Here is a 19,963-nt window from a genome sequence, read left to right as displayed (position 1 = left end):
GTCTGCCACTTTAGTGTTCCCGGTCCGTGTGGGGGGGGCAGGCGGAAACCAAAGGACTTATTCACCAGTCAATCCGAAAGATGTGCAGGCAATTGTTAAAGCGATTGCGGATAAGGGAACTAATTCTGCCATGGTTTGCACACTTATTGACGGCCTTTTTGGTGGGGACGATATGCTTCCCTTCGATATTAAGCAGACGTGTAGAATGATATTTGATGGTGCAGGGATGATAGTTTTCAAACAAGAATGGGAGGATAATTGCATGAAACAGCTAGCCTTGGTAACAGGGGCAGACCATCCACTGCATGGCTCCAGCATACAGCGGCTAATGGGCACAGACCCCACCATGATCACCCCCCAGCAACAGGCTGAGGGCTTGCGGGCCCATGAGGTCATGACAATGACCCGAGCTGCCCGAGAAGCCATCCATGACGCTTCTAAAGTGGTAGCCAAACCCTCTTCATGGTCTTCCATAAAACAGGGTGAGAGTGAGAGTTTCACTCAATTTGTGGACAAGCTCCAGGCCGCATTAGATTCCTCTACGTTACCCTCAGAGGCGAAGGGTCCCGTGCTGGCAGAGTGCTTACGCCAGCAATGCAACTCAGCCACTAAGGACATTTTAAGATCACTGCCACAGGGGTCTAATATAGCTGCCATGATCAGACACGTTGCAAAGGAGGAACACCTAGCTCCAATCCAAGCAGCAGTTCAAACTGCAATAACCAGCGTGATGGCGTGCCTTAAGTGTGGCCAGGCAGGCCACTTGGCAGTAAACTGCCCCCAGCCAAGGCGCCTATCAGCAGCTGCTCCACCACACCAAGCTGGAGGCAGGGGACCGTGCTGGGGGTGTGGAAGGAAGGGGCACTTAGCTAAGGAATGCAGATCCAGACCCCAGGGAAACGGGAGGGGGGGGGGTGGCCGGGCCACGTTCAGCCCCCTCCCACCTGGAATATGCAGCGGCCCAGCTACAGCAACCCCCAGTGGGGCAGGGGACTCTCATACCCTATGCCCCCACAGGGAGCAGTCACCTTTGCATCCCCCCCAGCAATACAATGGCAGAGTTGTGCAGCACCCTCAATACCCTCGCACCCCCCACCGCCACAACCCGCGCCGGAGTCACAGGACCAGCAGGGGATGCCCCAGAGCGGGATCCCTGGGTGGCCTTGGTCATGAAAATAGGGAAGGAGCCCTTGATGGTGTGGGGGACATGCCGCCTTTACGGCAGCCAGGATCCCCACGTCATAGGGCTTCAGTTCTGGGCAGACACGGGATCAGACTGCACGATTATTCCCCAAACGCATTGGCCCGGACATTGGCAATTCAAAGAAGTCCCCCCAGTGAACGGAGTGGGGGGGCAGTCCCGGGCATGGAAAAGCACCCAGCTGGTGGCTATAACACTTCACACGAAAAAGGGACCAGAACAGACAGTAGCAATCTACCCCTACATTTTGCAGAATTCTCCACCCCTGTTAGGAAGGGATGTTCTCTCCTTGCTTGGATTTTGGATCACAAATTTATCATGAGGGCCACTGCCGTACACCCTTCGCTGCCAATCAAATTGACTTGGAAATCATCAGACCCTGTATGGGTTGAGCAGTGGCCCCTGACAGAGCCTCGAATGGCAGCCTTGCTGGAACTGGTCGATCGAGAACTGCAAAAGGGTCACATAGAACCCTCCACCAGCCCATGGAACACCCCGGTATTCGTGGTCCCCAAAAGGTCCGGACACGGCTATTGTCTCGTCCACGACCTGAGAGAAGTGAACAAGACGATCAGACCCATGGGTCCAGTCCAGACACTGCTTCCCGCGAACTCAGCCATCCCCACAGGACAGTCATGTGCAGTACTGGACATCAAGGACTGCTTCTTTTCAATACCTCTGCACCCTGAGGACAGAGAGCGATTCGCCTTTTCCGTGGCATTTCGGAACGGCGAACGGCCCAACCTTCGCTTCCAATGGAGAGTACTTCCGCAAGGCCTGGTCGACAGCCCGACCATATGCCAAATCACCGTGGACAAAGCACTGACGCCAGTCCAACACTCCTACCCCACCGCAACCATCATCATGGACGGCATCCTGGTCGCAGCACCATCGACAAGCCAAGTGGATCACCTGGTGTCCACAGTCACGGAAACCCTTCAAGCCAACGGCTTCGAGATCGCGAGCGCAAAGATCAAGAGAGGACCCTGCGTGACCTTCCTGGGAGTAGGCATCACAAGCTCCCACAGGACACCCCCCGAGATGAAGATCAACTGAGACATCGAGACGCTCCACGACGTGCAACGCCTGGTGGGATCGCTGCAGTGGCTTCGCAACATCGTCCTGATTCCTCCCGAGGTCATGGACCCTCTGTACGACCTCCTGAAAGGAAAGAACCCCTGGGATCCCAAGGAGCTGACACCGCAAGCAACGAGCTCCCTCGACTTCATCAAAAACCAAATGGCCACTGGCACGCTTGCCAGGTGGAACCCAGCCATGCCACTGGACCTGTACGTCCACTTTACACCGAAGGGGGTAGTGGGAGCACTGGCCCAAGGACTTGCAGAAAAGGCCCGACCAATCCAATGGGTGGTCCTCGGAAGACCCGCTCAGGCATTTTCCCCAGGAATTGAGTGCATCGCCAACCTCATCATGAAAGGCAGGAGACTCGCCTTGAAACACCTAGGGACAGAGCCGACAAGCATCCACCTTCCGTTTCGCAAGCAACCGACCATAGAGTCAGCCGCAATATCGGAGTACCTGGCCCTTGCTCTCTCCGGCTTCAGAGGAGAAATCTCCTACTCCTCCAGACCACCCTGGACTCAGCTGCTGACCGTAGTCGACATGGACAGGCCACCGAAGGTCAAGGACAGACCGCAGCCGGGACCAACGGTCTTCACAGACGCTTCCTCCACGACTTCAACCGCAGCAGCAGTGTGGCAGGCAGGAGAGCAATGGCACTGCGTCAAAGCGAGGGACCCCACACTGTCAGTGCAACAACTGGAAGCAGCAGCAGTGGTTTTGGCATGCGGATTCTTCCAAGACAAACACCTCAACATCGTAACGGACTCCATATTCGTGGCAAGGCTCAGCCTAGCCATGGCAGGACCAGGAGTGTCAACATCAGCAGCAGCCCTAATGCTGGAAGAAGCACTCTCCTCGCGACAGGGCACCGTGTCAGTCATCCACATCAACAGCCATGACCCAGTCAAAGGTTACTTCCAGATCGGTAACGACAAAGCGGACGCCGCAGCGAAAGGCGTTTGGACCTTGCAAAGAGCCCGTCAACTGCACGAGTCACTCCACATCGGAGTCAAAGCACTGGCGAAGAGATGCGGAATCTCGACGGCAGATGCCAAACATGTAGCAGCCACCTGCCCTCATTGCCAGAAGTCACCCCTTTGGTCCTACGGAGTCAACCCGAGAGGTCTCAAGCCCTCAGAAATCTGGCAGTCGGACTTCACCTGGTGCGAAATACTGAAGCCCCGAGCATGGCTTGCAGTGACAGTAGACACGTATAGCGGAACGATCGTAGCTACACAGCACCCCAAAACCAACTCCAAAACCACAATTCAGCACTGGCTGACAGCCATGGCTTGGCTAGGTATCCCCAAGCAGATCAAAACGGACAACGGCTCCAACTTCAAATCCAAACAAGTACAGGAATTCGCCTCGAAATGGGGTATCACGCTAGTGCATGGCATCCCACATAACAGTACCGGACAGGCCATAGTAGAGAGAGCAAACCAGACCCTGAAAACCAAGATAGAAGTGTTGGCAAAAGCAGAGGGCTTTGCCAATGCCATTCCCCCGGGAGATCAGGCACGTATACTGGCAACCGCCTTGCTAGCACTGAACCAATTCCCTAGGGGAGATGAAACAAACAGTCCCGTCCAAAAACACTGGGCCACTCGAACGCTAGAAGAGGGCCCACAGGTGGTAATCAGAAACGAGCTAGGCGAGTGGGAACAGGGTTGGAGGCTGATGCTCACGGGGCGAGGGTACGCAGCGGTCAAAAAGGACGGCAAAATCAGGTGGTGTCCACTTAAGTCGATTAAACCGGACCTTCATAGCGAGCAGAATGAGACTGACGAGAATTGCGAGTATTTGTTTGTAAAACAAATACTGGACCTGCTCGTGGGACATCCTCGTAACGCGTACTTCCCGGTTCCGGACGAAAGCGACAGACCACCAAGCCGCCAGGCAGCACCCGAGAGACCCGCACGGGTGAGACCCAAGCACCAAGGGTGTTTCTGTGTGATTTTGCTGTTGGGGCTTGTTGCCAGGGGGCATGCCGGGGGGCTTGTTGCCAGGGGGCAAGCCAGCCCAGACCACTACCCCCATCGGCCCTTCAGGTGGGTCATGCGACACCTTAGTAGTGGCAAAGCACTCAGAGAAATCACCACACCAAACACCTCATCCTTCGTGCTCCGCATTACCGACCTGTTTCCAGGACGGCCAAAGGTACACCCCTATTCCCCACACGTCAAACACTCGTACCTATCCTACTGGTGCCCAGCTTCAAACCCTGGGAAAAGCTACTGCAATCACCCAGGGTGGGGATACTGTGGGCACTGGGGCTGCAAAACCATAGTTACAGATGCCAGGCCATCGGGGCCTGGGTGGGATCCACAAGAGCCAGACAAATTCTTACAGTTCACCTGGGCACCCATCAGTTGCAGAATACCCTTCTTCTCTCACGGGAACTTCCATCGAAACCAACATAAAATCCCTAGATTTCGGGCATGCACAGATTACAACATGATGGTCTTGCAGCCAGATCACCCTAGCTGGGCCACAGGCAGAACGTGGACAGTGGTCCTTCAAGGGTCAAAAGAGAGGGTGAACGTGCAAATTATCAGGCTTCAACCATCAGCACCCCGAGCAGTCGGACCCAACAAAGTGATTAAAAGCGTGCCGAAAGGGAGAAATGTAACCTACCCCAAAACCTTACCCACAGGGGTCAGCAAAGTCCCGACCGGTCAAGCGGAAACCTTTCAGATGAGCCGCTTAACTGAGTCAGACTCAGACCCAATCCTTCGCATGTTAGAAGCTACCTTTGTATCCCTGAACGAATCCAACCCTAACCTAACCGAATCCTGCTGGCTTTGTTACGATGTCAAACCCCCCTTTTTCGAAGGAGTCGCCTTAAACACTCCCTTCAGTTATTCCTCAGCCGACGCCCCTCACCAGTGCAGATGGGACACCCCTCGCAAAGGAATCACCCTGAGTCAAGTCACAGGCCGAGGCAGATGCTTTGGCAATGCAACCCTAGCTAGGCGGAAAGGCAACGTCTGCACCAAAATTGTCAAGCCTAACAGGAAAAACAATAAGTGGGCAGTCCCATCCGCGTCGGGGATATGGGTTTGCCAGCGATCCGGAGTGAGTCCTTGTGTGTTCCTTCCCAAATTCAATGACTCTAACGACTTCTGTGTCCAAGTTCTGATTGTTCCTAGGGTCCTGTACCACTCAGACGAAGAAATGTACCATCTTCTTGAGGGACACAGCCGGATCCACAAAAGAGAAATATTGACAGGTATAACTATCGCAATGCTGCTCGGCCTGGGAGCAGCCGGAACGGCCACAGGAGTCTCAGCCCTAGCGACCCAGCACCAAGGACTGTCACAGCTGCAGGCAACAATTGACGAGGACCTGCAAAGGATCGAGAAATCCATCTCCTTTCTAGAGAAGTCAGTCTCCTCACTCTCAGAAGTGGTCTTGCAGAACAGGCGAGGCCTGGACCTCCTGTTCATGCAGCAAGGGGGCCTGTGTGCCGCCTTGAAGGACGAGTGCTGTTTCTACGCAGACCACACGGGAGTCATGAGAGACTCCATGGCAGAACTCCGGAACTGACTGGCTCAGAGACAGAAAGACAGGGTGGCCCAACAGGGCTGGTACGAGTCCTGGTTCAATCAATCACCTTGGCTAACCACTCTGATTTCTGTCCTGATAGGTCCATTGGCGATGCTGTTTCTAACAGTCACCTTCGGACCATGCCTGCTGAACAAGCTAGTCTCGTTCGTTCAGACCCACCTGGAACGGACCAACATCCTGTTCTTAGGCCGACGACAATTGCTGTGAATTCAACCGGAGAATTCAACCAGAGAATTCAACCAGGGAACACTGCCAGTCACAAGATCCTCCGAACTTGTCTAGCAAAAGCTTACTCAGGACTCCCAAGACCCTTTTCCCTTGTCAAGTTACAACCTTATACCTCATTTAAGTACCTATGTACATGACTACCTCATTCATTTGTGAAAAAGGTGGGGGAGATGTGGAAGATAGGGAAAGGCGCTGAGGAAGATCTCGCGATGTCACGGAAAGCCAGAACCCTCTGATCCCCTTAGATAAGACCCTTCCCCATAGATAAGGAATTAACATAGGAATGTAACCCCCCTAACCGAATTCCAGTAACTTTCCATCCCCTACCCAGTAACTGTCCATCCCTTACTAACCATAGATGGTAAAGACAGACCCACGCTGACGTAGAGACCCCTTAGACTATAAAAACCCAAGAGACGAGATAATAAACGCCTTTTGACCGTCCATCACATTGATGTCTGCGTGTGTCATTGGCCCGAGTGGCCCTGGTGAGTGGGCCGCCGTGCTGTTCGTCTGAACCAGGTCGCCTGCCTTGCTCCAGAAGGCAACAGAAATCGAGCATGGACAGTTCTCCAGGAGATTCAACAGCACATTCTTAGCCTGGGAGTGGGAAATTCTTTTGCTTGGTTTCCTAACTGGAGCTGGCTTTCATGGTTTGTTGTTTTCTCCACAGCTGACTTTGGCCTCTTGGCTCAGCTCAGCCCTGAGCAGGGCAGACGGAGCTCCGTGGCCGGCGCTGCTGGGTGGCTGGTGCCTGAAGTGGTGACAGGTCAATCATGTGGCCCCAAAGTGGACATATGGTCTTTGGGAATCGTGGGCATCGAAATGGTGGAACGAGAAGTTCCTTCCTGGAATGCAACTCCTGTCTTGGTAAGGTGCAAATACTCACTGATCCCACTGTCTTTCTCACCTGTCCCATGTTCTGTGTGCCATTGGACAAAATCCCATTGCCATCTGCTGGCACCACTTCCACCAAGGTCCCCTTCTAAAAATGCCCCTGCAGCACATCAGCATCTGCTGTAGCTTTGCTTGTATCAGAAAGGGAAGTGGCAGTTCAGAAACCTAACCAGTTCAGAAACCTGCCATTTTGGCCTCCAGCCATGCCTGACGTTTCCCACTTATTTTTTCAACAATGTTGGAACTCTGTTTCTGAAGGACAAGAATTTTTCAGTGGACAGGGTAGACATGTGATAAATATCCTGAGAAACAGAGGTTAGACCTTCCCAGTTTCAATTTTATAGAAAACATAGGAAAAAAGGAAAAAGGAAACTAAACAAAAAAGGAAAAGAGAAAAAAAACCTACTACCAAAGCAATGCCCAGGCAGTTCTGCTTGCTTTTTCATTTTTTAAACACAGCTCTTCTCTTCCATTCTGTAGCATCTTTTCTAAATCCTGTGGTCGTTGAAACTTTCAGGCTTTCAAGTCATCTGTACATTGTTCAGTCATGTGTGTGGGTGGCCTGGATAAGTGTAGGATGTGTTTTTCTCCGACTGCAATTAGAATTGTTTGCCAAACCCTTGGCTGTTTTTTGGTACTTTAACAAGTTGATGAGCTCGCAGGCAGGTGCCTGGGCTGGGATCCAGAGTGGGCAGTTGACACCAGTGCTGTGTTTCTTTACCACAGGAGCAGGGCCATCCCTGGCCTGCACAGTTCTAAAGACAGGGAGGGCTCCAGGTCCCCAACATGGCCAGTGGCTGAGCTCAGCTGAGAGTCAGGATAAAACCCTCTTTGTCACCTCTGGTGATGTGGGAAAAGGACAGAAAGCCGCATCAATTATTTGTACACGAGGGGAGTGCATTGCCATTTCTGGCTTTGAAATTCTCCTTTGGGTTGAAGAGGATAATAGCAAAGTCTATTTGGTCACCATCTATTTCAGTGCCACAAGCACAGAGTTATCATGACAGTGGTGGGCTTTTTTATGGAGACTCCAAGGCCTCTTGCCATTGCTATTTTTGTCTATTTGAGATGGATTCTGCAAGTTGAGGTTTGAATAGTTCCAAGTCGGTGTCTTATGTTTCTAAATATCATCTTGCAAAAGCAGAATGAGCTCTCCCTCCCTGAATTGTCAGTGTGTTAGGGCTTGATTCCACATGAACCACACTGGATAATGATCAGCCAATGTCTTGCCAATCTACACTGTAATTCCTTGGCCTGAGGAGTATCAGAAAGACCTGCTGTGCTCCATGAACACTGTCAGCTGCATGGAAGTGAGCATCCTTTGCCTTGCAGAAGAAACTGGAGCTCAGCTTCGGTTAGATGCTGTTGAGCAGGAGAAAGGCTGGAATCGTCAGGTGTTTCCAGAGGCCTGCATGCCCAGAGGGACTGAGTTCTGGGGAGCAGCTGGATGTTTCTGCACATCATGGAAGGGGATTGCCAGACAGCTCAAGCCTCACCACAGGCAAACACTCCCCAGCTCTTCTCAGGCAACATTTGCTTTGGGTTTCAAGTTGTTCCCACTTGTCTGGCTATGAAGATGCCCCTAAAACCACAAGGCAAGCCTCTCAGAACTGGTGTTACATTTCCAGAAATGAAGAAAAGAAGGCCAAACACAAGAAAGTTGCTAAGGCACTGGTTTTTAGAGAGGAACTTAACCCCCTGTGCAGTTTCTTCTCACTGGGAAATGTGCCTGAAACCTGGGCATGAGGGTGTAAAGGCCACAGAGTCTCTTCTGTTTCTTGTGCAGTGCTGCTGAAACACTCAGTGACTGTGTTTTTTTCCTAGCCCAAGCCACATTCTGCACGTCACCAAGCCAGAGCCTGGTGATGTGGAGAGCCTGCCAGAACCTCCCATTTGTTTCCTGGCACTTTCTGGGATGGGCCTACCATTCATGCATTGACTTGAGTAGCCAAAGGAGTAGAGGGTGACCATAGGGATGGAACCTCTCCTTCTGATTTGACCATGAAAGGTTTTTCTTTTCCATGTAAGGAAAGCAGAAATTTTCAGACTGCTGAGAGACAGAGCTGCAGCTGGCTCCTGTGTGTCCAAGCAGGCATTTTCATCCCAGTACATTTGTGCATGGATCTTAATGTGTCTGTGTTGAAGATGAGATTCCAAAGATTTGTTTCCTTACCTGAGGAATACCTGGTGGATTTCCTTTCTTTCCTTCCAATTCCCATTCTTTTCAAGAACAAAGCAAAAAGATTGATTCGTTTTGTTTTATGGCAGCTGTGCTTAAGGGACAAGAAGCACTGCAGAGATACTCTTCATGTACTAACCCTTGGATATAGTAGAGTCAGTATATTAAAGTCCTTCTTCCAAAAAGCCTCTCAAGCTGGTATGAATCCTCAGGGAAGGAAAAGTGCTTGTGCTGATGTAGTTCCCACTAACTAGGTCAGTCAATGAAATCAGCTGCCAAGGCAAGATCTGTGGGATGTTGGAGAGGCTGTGGTTGCATCGGGGTTTGGGTTTTTGGTTGGTAAAGGAAAGTCATCTCTGGGTCTCTGCCAGGGCAGAAACTGCCACTGCAGAGTGGAGCTTAATCAATGGGATCTGGGAGAGCGGTTACAGGTGGGAAAGAAGCAAGTAGAGCCTGGTGTCTCCTTTTTCCCCAGCCTCAACTCCTGATAGCCACAGGAGGAAGACAAAAGCTGCAGCAGCCCAACTTATTTTCATCTTGCCTGCGTGACTTCCTGAGCTGCTGCCTGCAGAGAGATGAGGCGCGGTGCTGGTCTGCTAAGGAGCTCCTGCAGGTAAAATGTGAAGGGGCTGCAGGTGAAACAGGCTCTGAGGGATGGGCTCCTCCTCCACTCAAGTCCAAGGAAGAAGATGAGCTCCCTTCCTCCTCACCTCCACTCTTGCTGCTCTTCAAATGAAAACGGTGAGGAATCCTAGACTGGGCTGGGCTGGCAGGGTCCTGTAAAGGTCCTCTGGTGCAAGTGTCCTGCAATGAGCAGGGACCTATTTAAAGACATCAAGTTTCTCAGAGCCCTTTGCCACTGGAGCTGGAATGGTTGCAGGGATGGGGCTCCTACAAGCTCTTGGGGCAACCTGTGCCAGGGTCACACCATGCTCGGAGTAAACAAGTTCTGATTAGATCCTATTTGTGTTAAAAAATATTCACCCACATCCTATTGTAACTGGCCCTGTTAAAAAAGATGTCCTCCACTTTCCTCAAAGCCACTCTGAAGTCTTGGAAAGGGGAAATAAAGTCTCCCTGGGGCCTGTTCTTCACAAAACTGAATAACCCCACCTCTCTCTGCATTTCCTGAGTCAGAGAGGTCCTCTGGCTGTTTCTGTCACCTTCTTTTGTAATTTGGTGGGGTTTTCAATTTTATGTAATGGCAAAAGAATTGAAGTAGAGCAATGCGGGGAACAGAGACATGAAATGGTGGCGGAGGAACCCAAGAAAGTCAGTCCCGGCCTAGGGGTCAGAGATTTGGCTGTGGGCAGGAGGGGCTGTGGGGGGCTCACTGTGAGCCTCTGAGGGGCCCTGGTTTGTGCCCCCCAGCCCACCCTCAGAGGTTTCTGCCACACAAACAGGGACAGCTGGGAGGGACTTGTCCCAGCCCCATCTGCTGCCTGGCACGCTCAAGCAGATGGGAACTGTGCCAGGGTTACTGCCAGGTTGTGTGGCAGAGAGGGAACTGCAGGGCCCAGTGCCACTGGGCTGGCCCTGTTGGGAAGGAAGGTGCCATCCAGCACACGAGGCGCAGGGCATGGAAAGGTAGACACTGCTTTCTGTCCCTGTGGGAATCAGCACAGTGCCTGTCTTTCAAAGAGAGGGACCAGTGTGAGGCTTTGGAGTTTCCTGAGAAGTTGAAACTCCAAGGACAGGAAGCACCATTTCTAGAGCACTGGCAGGGCTAAAATCTCAGCAAGTTGAGGACACCTGGATAAATGGATGAGTGGGATTCTGGGCCAGGTTTGCCTGTGATGGCAAAGTCCTGCACATAAAGTTGGAGGTGTAGATGGTCCCATTGGTCCTCTTCCTGCATTCTTCTAGGAGCCAGAGGAATCCTGTGAAGCACTGAGCTTGGAAAGTCATGGTCCATTGTTTTTTTTGATTTGTTTTTTTTCCCTTTGGGCAGCATCCATTTGTAACATTTGCTGAGCCTGTGTCCAGCCTGGTGCCGCTGATTGTTTCAGTGAAGAAGAGGAGGGAGACAAGAATGTGACAATCACATCAGGACCATTTATTCCTCAACCAGTTTAGACTAGGATTGTAGGTTAGGACTAGGACTAGGACTAGGACTAGGACTAGGATTAGGATTAGGATTAGGATTAGGATTAGGATTAGGATTCGGGTTAGGGTTAGGGTTAGAGTTACAGTAGGATTGTCTAATAGGACTGCAGAGTAGGATTGGAAATGAATAAAGTTTCTGAAACCATACCTCACCTTGAAGATTCCCTTCCTTCTCACTCTGCGAATAAGCTCAAAAATTCCTTCTGAATTGTCTGTTGTTTCTTAAAGGTGGAAAGTGATACAGTGTCTTTGGCATGGTGTGAAAGTGGGGAAGGATGTTCTTCATTCATCTTCTCCAGACCACACTGCCTTTGGAATATGGCCCACTGGTCTGTTTTTGGCCAGCTTTGGTACTTCTAATTGAGGCAGAAAGGGCAATGGCATTTGAAGGCAAAACCAAAAGAAGAATGAGGCAGCCCAAACACCCTGTGCAGATGCAGGCCTTCAGCTGTGACTGGAGAGCACTGGGGTTCCTGCCACTTGGATTTGTATCCCTAAGTGCAATAATCTCTTTGGCTGGAGGAGAGCCTTGCTCAAGTGAGAAAGCAGAAAGATCAGAGAGGGTGCTCAGGAAGGTCTCCTGTGGTGCAGAGCTGTCAGCGCCTGTGAGGTGAGAGCGGGCCCGGCCTTGCCCAGGCTGGAGCCCCAGCAGAGCCCCGGCAGAGGCCGGAGCAGCCTGAGCCCCAGCAGAGGCAGGCTGGAAGGAGGCCCTTGGAGCTGCAAGAGGCAGCAGCTGGGCCCTGGGTGCCTCTTGCTGGGAGCAGGCGAATCCTCCGCTCTCAGAGCCCAGGTGGCAGCTGGCTGCTGCCGAGGGGAAGCGCAGCCGTGCTGGGCACAGCCCGGCCTGGAGGCATTGGCCATCTGGAGTGTGCCCAGGAGCAGAGAAAGGCCAAGGGCAGCCGCGGGCCGCTGGGCTGGCTGAGGATTCCTCCTCTTCTGCCGGCTCCCCTGCAACTCCTGGCAAAGGCCAGCAGTGTGTGCAGCACTCTGGGCACTGTGGGAGGGAGCCAGGCTGCTCGGCAGGCTGGAGCACAGGGCAGCTCCTTCAGGCCCGGCACTTGTGCCAGGGAAGCGAGGCCAGCGTGAGGCAGGGACAGCTTGGCAGGGCACATCTGCAGGAGCCAGCGCCTCACGCAGCCCTGGGAGGAAGCGCCTGCAATCCTGCAGTTCTGCACTGAGCCTGAGCAAAGGTGTGAGATGCAGAGTGTTTGGCAGAAATATTCAGGCCCACCAGGCCAGCCTGCTTTGTGCTCTCTGGCATACAGCAAACGCTGTCCAATGTAGCTCTGAGCTGCTGGGAGAGAGGCAGTCGGGGATGTGCCTGAGGTGAGTCAAGGCATTAGCTGAAAATGTAATTAGGATAATTGAAAAGTGAGGATGAGTTGAGGGGCCAGCTGGGAATAGAACTGTGATAGTAGAAGACTGTATATTTTAGTTAAGATTTTAAAATGAGGTAAGAAGCTAAGTTAGTAATACAGCTAGCAGAAATCACATACCTTAGGTAAAGAGTACCAAATATATTAGGAACATAAAGCTAGGAGTGACAGGGATAGAGAAAGCAATTGTGAAGAAGCTGAGACCATAGAAATACCTTGCCTTAAGAATAATTGAACAGTTAGGAGAGGCTTGGACCATGAGCAGGTCAAAAGGTCATGCCAACTGGCCATGAGAGAAGAGTTCACCATGAGGAAGACTGCTTTCTTCCTCCCATACAACCACTCCCTTATTTAAAAATCCCACCAACCCAGTTAAGGGAATACAATTGCGCAGCTGAATAGGATATTCAGCTGATAAAAATGTGAAGCAGACAGGTAATAATTATGTATTATGGGTCCTTAGAAACCTAATGTAAAACCTTTTCTGTAGAAATATAGAGCAGGAGTCTGCAACTCCTTGCACGTGTCTTTGGAAACTAGTTCATATGTGTCCAGCGGTGCAATAAATACCCTTCTTTTCAACTATAATTAGTTGAAGAGTCATCTGTCCATGCTTCAAGGGTTATACTGGAGTAGTGAACTGATTTGGAAGGGAGCAGAAGAGTTTCAGCAGGCAATTTTTGGAAGAGATGGAAGCCTCTTGTGTCTGAAGGGAAAGCCATCTGGAATGGAGAAATGATCCCAGAGTCCATACAATTGTATCTTTGTGTCTGTCCTGGGTTGACTATGTGATGCTTTTATCCCCAATTGTCTGACTCTGTTTATGTTGAATAATAATAAGTTTTTACCTTTAAGAGTGTTACAGAGAGTGAAGGAGGGGGAGAGAAGAAGCACGCAGTTTGTTTTCAGACACTGCACTCTACCACATTCCTGCTCCTGACTGTGTTGTCTGCGGACAGACAGCGGGGCAGAGAGCTCTTCTTTTGCTTTTTAGTTAGTGTTAGCTAGCTGAGGCAAAGAAGTTCCCTGGACTGTTTTTTTTTTTTCCTTTTTCTTTGGATCTCTTGAAACTGCTCTGGACTGAACACCCAGGAGAGAACCGGCAGCTGCAGCTGTGGCCCATCGAGCCAGGCCTGGCCTGCGACAATTCCAGCACTGGAGGGACTGATCAGAGACTGAGTGAGCTGAGCTTCAATCCGGGGTTTTCTCAGTTTGTCATCTCTTTTAGAGTGGCAAGGGGTCTCATTGTTTTGATATTGTTTTGGTTTTACTGTTTAATAAACAGTTTTTTTCCACCTTTCTCCAAGGAGGTATTTTTTCCCTCCCGGAGCAGTTGGGGGGAGGGGCTGATTGGATCTGCTTTTCCCACTGGAGCTCCTTTGGGGGATTCTTCCCCAAAGTTGCTCTGAACCTGGACAAATACATGAATTGGCGCCCAATGCGCGGCTGGAAAAGGTGGAAGAAAGCTCTATTAATTGTGTGTTTGTTATTGTTAAAGCAGTTAGTAGCCATGCTGCTTGGACCCCTGATGTCTCTGGTTGTGAAAGCCTTTGTATGGCTCTGGGCTCTAGACCTTTTTGAGGTTTCAATACCTTTCTGGTCACTAGGATTATTGTCCTTAACAAGTAATTTTTACAGTAGAGGGGTACGGATTAGAATAGCTGTTGTGCTGGCCTTGGTGATAATGATTTATAAATCATTCACAAAGATACTGGCCTCTGTTTATAATATGTATGGTTTATGGTTTCTTCATCCTACCCTGCATCCCAATTCCAGTAGCACGTTTTAGGAATTTATTAGTAATTACACTCAGTCTGTTAGAAGAAGAGCAGAGAATAAGCCTTTCCAGACTTTCCTTCCCTTCTTCTCCTTTAGATCTGTTATGTCACTTTTTGAGAATGTTCAGTTTCCCCTGAATGTTAAAGAGACCATCTTTCTAGTATTTAATCTAGTAAGCTTCCTCTATATAGTCTGCAGCTTCTCTAGAATGAAAGCTGAGATATCCAGAAGAGCTGGTGAGAGCCCTGACCCAGAAGCAGATGCAGGCATGAAAAATCCTGAGTGGTGTAGACAATGAGAAAATATAGGCCAAACCCTATATTGATAAGCATAGGCCCTGGCCTATGCTTATCGCACTTTGTTAGATAGTGTAGGGCAGCAGACAGAGGCAGGGGGGCAGGGAGATAAATCAGCTATCCCAGTCACTCAAGCTGTAGCCAACAGCCCAGGCTTGAAGCCAGCAGCCAAACCAGATAGTGAGCCTAAGCCAGCATCTAAACCCATGGCTGTTGCTACCAGTACTAGAAGTGGGAAACGCACGGAAAAAACTAATCGACCAGTGGATGATGATGATGATGGTGATACAGGAGAAGGAACCTCAATGCCTCCTGACATAAAATCAGGAGTCAAAGCAGCAGGTGCAAGATCAGACGCAAATATTGAGTCTTATTCCCTGAAGGACCTTCGTGGCCTAAGGAAGGATTACACCCGATGACCTGATGAATCCATAATTAGTTGGCTGGTCCGTCTCTGGGATGCTGCAGGCGAGGCTACAATTCTGGACGGCACTGAAGCCAGGCATTTGGGATCCCTGTCACAGGATCCTGTCATAGACCAAGGACTGATGACTGGGGCTAAATCTCACAGCCTCTGGGAACGGGTCCTAAGAAGTGTAGCACAAAGATACCTGTGTGCAGACGATCTCTATATACAGCAAACCCAGTGGAAAACCATAGAACAAGGGATTCAACGCTTGAGGGAAATGGCAGTGGCTGAGATTGTCTTCTCAGATGATGGAAACATTGTAAATCCAGACTTGGTACCATGCACATCTGTGATGTGGAGAAAACTTTTACGACTTGGGCCACAAGAATACGCTCTGCTTTAGCAAGGATGAAGCGGGATGATGGTGAGGAGACTGTGCTGGATATGGCAAAGAAGCTCCGAGCATATGCAGACACTGTGCATGGCCCAACATATGCCAGAATTGCAGCAGTGGAAACACGTCTGCAAAAACTAGATGACAAGATAGAGGAGGGTCACAAGAAACTGAGGGAGGAGATTAAAGAGAGCTTTCTCCAAATCTCAGCAGTACAGATCAGAGGTTCTGGTACCCAACGCAGACGTTCCCCAGATGGCGAGAGAAGGTACACCCCACAAGCTGAGCTGTGGTTCTACCTGCCTGATTGTGGAGAAGACATGGGGAGATGGCATAGAAAACCTACCGCTGCTCTGGCACAATGAGTGTGACAACTGAAGACTCAGAAAGGAAGTTCCCAAAGGGAAGCAGCTCCAGTGGCCAGTAACCGAACTGTCACATACGATGATAATGACAATATTTTTGATCCCCGTGAAGGAACCTCCAAGACATTTGCCCAGGGAAAGAAGGATAACCAGGCTTAGAGGGGCCCTGCCTCTAGCCAGGTAGAGGCTGGGGAGGCTGGGGAAAACCATGCTTTTTGGACTGTGTGGATTTGTTGGCCTGGCACATCTGAACCACAAGAATACAAAGCTTTGGTTGATCCTGGTGCACAATGTACATTAATCCCATCGAGACATGTGGGGACAGAGTCTGTTTCTATTGCTGGTGTGACAGGGGGATCCCAGGATTTCACTTTGGTGGAAGCTGAGGTGAGCCTGACTGGAAATGAGTGGAAGAAACATTCTATTGTGACTGGCCCAGAGGCCCCATGTATTTTGGGCATAGACTACCTTCGAAGTGGGTATTTCAAAGACCCAAAGGGACTCAGATGGGCATTTGGAATAGCTGCTGTAGAGACAGAGGGTGTCAAGCAGTTGAACAGCTTGCCTGGACTGTCAGAATGCCCATCTGCAGTAGGTCTCCTAAAGGTGGAAGAGCAACGAGTGCCAATTGCCACCTCAACAATGCACCGCCGACAGTACCGAACGAATCGAGATGCCGTGATCCCCATCCACAAAATGATACGTGAGCTGGAGAGCCAGGGGATGGTCAGCAAGACCCACTCACCCTTCAACAGCCCCATTTGGCCTGTGCGAAAATCTGAAGGAGAATGGAGATTGACAGTGGACTACCGTGCATTGAATGAAGTGACCCCACCCCTGAGCGCTGCTGTGCCGGACATGCTGGAACTCCAGTACGAGCTTGAGTCCAAGGCAGCAAAGTGGTATGCCACTATAGACATTGCCAGTGCATTTTTCTCCATTCCTCTGGCAGCAGAATGCAGGCCTCAGTTTGCTTTCACCTTGAGGTGAGTGCAGTACACCTGGAACCGACTGCCCCAGGGGTGGAAGCACAACCCCACCATCTGCCATGGACTGATCCAGGCTGCACTGGAAAAGGGTGAGGCTCCAGAACACCTGCAATATATTGATGACATAATTGTGTGGGGGAAGACAGCAGCAGAGGTGTTCGAGAAAGGGGAGAAAATCATCCAGATTCTCCTAAAAGCTGGCTTTGCCATCAAGAAGAGCAAAGTCAAGGGACCTGCTCAAGAGATCTAGTTTCTGGGAGTGAAGTGGCAAGACAGACGGCGTCAGATTCCCACCGATGTCATCAACAAGATCACAGCAATGTCTCCACCCACCAATAAGAAGGACACACAAGCTTTCCTAGGCGCCCTAGGTTTTTGGAGGATGCATATTCCTGAATACAGTCAGATCGTGAGCCCTCTCTACCTGGTCACCTGTAAGAAGAACACTTTCCACTGGGGCCCAGAGCAACAACAAGCCTTTGCACAGATCAAGCAGGAGATTGCTCATGCAGTAGCCCTTGGCCCAGTCAGGACAGGATCAGAGGTGAAGAATGTGCTCTACTCTGCAGCCGGGAACAATGGCTTGTCCTGGAGCCTTTGGCAGAAGGTGCCTGGGGAGACTCGAGGCCGACCACTGGAATTTTGGAGTCGTAGCTACAGAGGGTCTGAAGCCAACTATACTCCAACAGAGAAAGAAATCTTGGCTGCCTATGAAGGAGTCCAGGCTGCCTCAGAGGTAATAGGCACTGAAGCACAACTCCTTCTGGCACCCCGACTACCAGTACTGGGGTAGATGTTCAAAGCAAAGGATCCCTCTATGCACCATGCCACCAGTGCTACACGGAGCAAATGGATTGCTGTTATCACACAGCGCGCCCGTATTGGAAAACTGAATCCCCCTGGGATTCTGGAAATAATTACAAATTGGTCCAAAGGTGAAAACTTTGGTCTCTCTGATGAAGGGGAACAAGAACTGACATGGGCTGAAGAAGCTCCACCATACAATCGCCAGCAGAAGATACACGATACGCTCTCTTTACTGATGGTTCGTGCCGCATTGTGGGAAAGAACCGGAAGTGGAAAGCAGCTGTATGGAGCCCCACACGACAGGTGGCAGAGGCCACTGAAGGAGAAGGTGGATCAAGCCAACTTGCTGAACTCAAAGCTGTTCAACTGGCCCTGGACATTGCTGAGAGAGAGAAGTGGCCAAAGCTCTACCTTTATACTGATTCATGGATGGTAGCTAATGCTCTGTGGGAATGGCTGGAGAGGTGGAAAGAGGCTAACTGGCAGCATAGAGGAAAACCAATTTGGGCTGCTGAAGAGTGGAAAGACATTGCTACCAGGGTAGGGAAACTGCCTGTGAAGGTCCGCCATGTAGATGCCCATGTACCCAAGAGTAGAGCTAATGAGGAGCACCAAAACAATGAGCAGGCAGACCAGGCTGCAAAGATAGGGGTGTCCAAAATAGACCTAGATTGGGAACACAAGGGAGAGTTATTCCAAGCTTGATGGGCCCATGATGCCTCAGGCCATCAGGGCAGAGATGCCACCTATAAGTGGGCACGAGATCGAGGGATGGATTTAACCATGGACAGTATTTCTCAGGTTATCCATGACTGTGAGACGCGTGCTGCCATCAAGCAGGCCAAGCGAGTGAAGCCCCTGTGGTACGGTGGGCGTTGGTCCAAGTACAAGTATGGGGAGGCCTGGCAGATTGATTCCATCACACTGCCCCAGACACGCCAGAGCAAGCACTGCATGCTGACCATGGTGGAAGCCACCACTGGATGGTTGGAAACCTACCCTGTGTCTCATGCTACAGCCCGGAACACCATCCTGGGCCTTGAAAAGCAAGTTCTGTGGAGACATGGTACCCTTGAGAGGATTGAGTCAGACAATGGAACTCATTTCAAGAACAACCTTATCAACACCTGGGCTAGGGAGCATGGCATTGAGTGGGTGTACCATATCCCCTACCATGCACCAGCTGCAGGCAAAGTGGAGAGGTACAACGGACTGTTAAAACCACATTGAAAGCATTAGGTGGGGGAATCTTTCAAAAACTGGGAGCAGAATCTGGCAAAAGCCACCTGGTTAGTTAACACCCGAGGCTCTACTAACCGAGTGGGCCCTGCCCAATCTGAGCTTTTGCAGAGCAGATGGAGACAAAGTCCCAGTGGTACATGTCAGAGGTTTATTAGGGAAGACAGTTTGGATTAATCCTGCCTCGAATACAGACAAACCCATTCATGGGGTTGTTTTTGCTCAGCAACCAGGTTGCACATGGTGGATAATGCAAAAAGATGGAAGAACACGATGTGTACCTCAGGGAGATCTGATTGTTGGATAAAACCTGTGTAAATATCCCTGTTTGCTGAATGTTATTACCATTGTCTGTGTATAGCTGTATAATGGATGTTTGATGTATGTACTTGTAGAGTTAGAATTTATATTAGTTTTAGTAGTAAGCAGACGATATGGGGATAAGGGGTGGAATGTCCTGGGTTGACTATATGATGCTTCTATCCCCAGTCGTCTCATTCTGTTTATGTTGAATAATAATAAGTTTTGTACCTTTAACAGTATTCCAGAGAGTGAAGCCGGGGAGAGAAGAAGTGCGCAGTTTCTTTTCAGACACTGCACTCACTCCTCCACATTCCTGCTCCTGACTGTGTTGTCTGCGGACAGACAGCGGGACAGAGCTCTTCCTTTGCTTTTTAGTTAGTTCTAGCTAGCTGAGGTAGAAAAGTTCCCTGGACTGTTTTTTTCCTTTTTCTTTAGACCTCTTGAAACTGCTCTGGACTGAACACCCAGGAGAGCACCGGCAGCTGCAGCTGTGGCCCACTGGGCTGGGCCTGGGCTGCGACAATTCCAGCACTGGAGGGACTGATCAGAGACTGAGTGAGCTGCTGCTTGAACCCAGGGTTTTCTCAGTTTGTCATCTCTTTTAGAGTGGCAAGGGGTCTCATTGTTTTGATATTGTTTTAGTTTTATTGTTTAATAAACAGGTTTTTTTCCACCTTTCTCCAAGGAGGTATTTTTTCCCTCCCGGAGCAGTTGGGGGGAGGGGCCGATTGGATCTGCTTTT

This window comes from Melozone crissalis, unplaced genomic scaffold, assembly GCF_028551555.1.
Source record: "Melozone crissalis strain CALT ecotype California unplaced genomic scaffold, PUWL_Pcris_2 ptg000120l_1, whole genome shotgun sequence".
Lineage (NCBI taxonomy): Eukaryota > Metazoa > Chordata > Aves > Passeriformes > Passerellidae > Melozone > Melozone crissalis.
Note: the sequence above shows the minus strand (reverse complement) of the source record.